Source organism: Fukomys damarensis, unplaced genomic scaffold (genome assembly GCF_012274545.1).
Source record: "Fukomys damarensis isolate Sample0158 unplaced genomic scaffold, DMR_v1.0_HiC HiC_scaffold_7, whole genome shotgun sequence".
Classification (NCBI taxonomy): domain Eukaryota; kingdom Metazoa; phylum Chordata; class Mammalia; order Rodentia; family Bathyergidae; genus Fukomys; species Fukomys damarensis.
Window position 1 is genome coordinate 14429188 of NW_022900919.1, and position 3504 is coordinate 14432691.

Sequence of the window (3504 nt, forward strand, 5' to 3'; positions counted from 1 at the left end):
AGAAAATCCCAGAACCTGATGGCTTCACAGATAAATTTAACCAAACATTTAAAGAACACCAATCTTTCTGACAGAGATCCAAAATATTCATCTAGAGGGAGTGCTTTCAAACTCGTTTTGAGATGAACATTACAGTGATACCAAAACCAGACAGGAACACCGTGAGAAAAGAAAAATATAGACTAGCATCCCTGATGAACATAGATTCAAACAGCCTCAATAAAAATGCTAGCAAATTGAATCCACACCATGATCAACTGGTGTATTAGTCACCATTTAATTCCTGGGGAAAAAACACCGGGCATACACAGTTTAAACTAGGAAAGATATAATTTAGCTCTCAGTTTCAGAGTTTTCTGTCCATGGTCAGCTGGCTCCAAGACAGAAACTACAGGGCAGAAAGGCACAGACGTGGAAAGCTGCTCATTTCCTGGCAGCCAGGGAGCAGAGTGGGAAAGAGGTAGAGAGGAAGCGCAGACCTGCAGGCCAAGTCCTCCCCTCCGCCCCGCCTCCTCATAGCCCGTTCAGCTGAGGAGGTTAGCACTTCTCTGGGCCCCATCTTTGACCCCTGGCAGATAGCGGGTCAAGTACATGAATCTTAGGAGGACGCTTTCATATTGAAATTGTAGCAAGAATAGTTCACTAAAGGTGGATCAGTTCTGTACGTGTAAGAGCGCCTCATAAAATAAAGCTGTGTAATTACTTTGGGAGACACAGAAACGGCGTTTGGCAAGATTCAGTAAATTGTTGGATTAGGTTTAGAGAGATCGCATCTCCATACAATAGAGGCCGTAATGGCACACATCTCAGCGGTGAAAAGCTGAAGCTTCTCTTCAAGTTCAGGGGCAAGTCAAAGACACCCCCGCTTGTTGTTTTTTTTTTTTTTCAGTGTAGCACTGGGGTCCTAGCCAGGTCAACTAGGCAAGAGAGAGAGAGAGAGAGAGAGAGAGAAGTGTTTCAAATAGGAAAGGAAGAAGAGGAGCTGCTTCCATTTGCCGATAACATAACTTTATATGTGGAAAGCCCTAGAGACACCACCAAGGATCTGTCGGAACTGGTTAATGGATTTGGTGAATTTGCAGGATACAAAGTTTGTGCACAAAACTCACTTGGTTTGTATAAATAGTAATGAACTAATGGAAGGATATTAAGGAAGTAACTCTATAATCACAACAAAAAATAAAAATACTCAATGTATTTTACCAAAAAGTTTAAAGATCTGCATATTGAAAACCATAAAGCACCGATGAAAGAAATTTTAAAAAGCACAAATAAATGGAAATATATCACATTCATATTTTGGAGGAATTAAAATATCTATACTACTCAAAGCAACGTATAGATTTAATGTGATCCATGTAAAATTCCACTGTTATTTTTCACAGAAATAAAAATTGTGTGTGTGTGTGTGTGTGTGTGTGTGTGTGTGTGTGTAAGTGTAAGGGGGGTGATGGTGCTGTTTTTTTCAACCCAAGGCTTTCACACTGAACTACAAACCCAGCCCTTTTTATTTTATTTTATTTTTTATTTTGAGACAAGGATGCACTGAATCACTAAATTGCCCAGGATGGGGCCAAAATTGTGATCCTCCTCCCTCAGCCTCCCAGAATCCTGGTATTACAGGGACATGCCACCTCGTCTAGCTAGAGAAAACAATCTTTAAATTCCTGTGAGACCACAAAAGACCCCTAGGTAAACAAAGAATCTTGAGTGAGAACAAAGCTGGAGGAATCATGCTCCCTAATTTTAAAATGTAAAGCTATTGCAATCAAAATAGCACAGCCATGACATAGCAGGTCCCCCAAACGAATGGAACAAGATACGTAAGAAGAAAGCTCACATATTTATGGTCAACTGAGTTTTAACAAACTTTGTCAAGAGCACACAATGAGTCTCTTTAATAAATAATGTTGGGAAAACTGGACTTCCACATGTGAAGAAATGAAATTGAATCCTTGTATATAAAAAGTCCATCCAAATGGATTAAAGACTTAAGAACTGAAGCTGTAAGTGGACTAACGCAGGGAATCACTTTACTACTAGAACAAAACAGGGAAAACTCCATGTCATTGACCAGGACAATGAGTTCTTAGGATATGACCCCCAAATCACAAGCAACAAAAGCAAAAATAGACAAATGGTATGGAATCAATTTTAAAACATTTCTGCATAACAAAGGAAACAACAAAATGAACCCAGAGTGGGAGGAAATTTTCACAAAGCATACATCTGATGATGGTTAAATATACAAATTATATAAGGAATGTACCCTAATGTCAAGAAACAAGCCATTTAAGAAATGTGCAAAGAAGCTTAAAAGACATTTCTCAAAAGAAAACATGAAATAGCTGACAGGATATTTTTTAAAAAATCAAAAAGATCTTGTATATCACTAATTATTAAGGACATGCAATTTAAAACCACAAAAAGATATCACTTCAAATCTGTTATAATGGCCATTAATGATGAATGAAAGATAAGTGTTGGTGAAAATGTAAGAGAAATTCTACACGGTTGGTGGGAATGTATTAATAGAGCCCTTATGGAAAAACTACAGAGGTTTCTTGAAAAACTATAAATAAAATTACCATAAAAGATCCAACAATCCCACTTCTAGGTCTGTATCCAAAAGAACTGAAGTCAGTATGTTGAAGATATATTCACTCCATGTTCATTGCAGCTTTATTAGCAGTGGTCAATACAGAATCAACACAAATATCCATCAACAGGTGAATACAGAGAGAAAATATTAATTTTCTTGAGTTCTTTATATATTCTATATATTAGCCCTCCTTTTGAGGTGTACCAGGCAAAAACATGGTTTCCCATTCTGTAGGTTGTCTCTTCACTCTCCTGGTTTCTTTTGCTGTGCAGAAGCTTTTTTAGTTTGATAAGATTCCCACTTGTTGATTCTTGGTTTTATTTCTTGTGCAACTGGGATTTTGTTCAGAAAGTCTTTTCCTACTCCCATGTCTTCAAGAGTTTTATCTATTTTGTCTTCTGGTACATTGTTTCTGTTTTAATGTTTAGATTTTTAATCCATTTGGATTTTAGGTTAGCGCATGATGAAAGAGACGGGTCTAAGTGCAACCTTTGGTATGTGGATACCAATACCTCCCCAACAAAGAGATTGGGCCCCTTTGTCAAAGATAACGCTGCTAAGGGTTGTCTGGGTTGTTTCTGTATCTTCTCTTTTTCACTGATCCGTAAGTCAGTCTGTCTCTCCCTCTCCCTCCCTCCCTCTGCCTTCCTCTCTCCCTCTCTCCCCCTCTCCCCCGCTCGCTAATACTTTGATGCTTTTATTATTATGGTAACTTTGTAATATAACTTGAAGACTGCCTTTCTCTTGTTACCCAGGATTGCTTTTTCGATTCTAGGTCTTTTCTGGTTCCCTTATGAATTTTAGGATTGCTTTCTCTATAGGTTCCCTCTGCCCTTTCTTTAAAGATGTTCAAAGTCTGGAGAAAAATGCCCTTTATGACCACCTGTGCCTCTGCAGAGTGG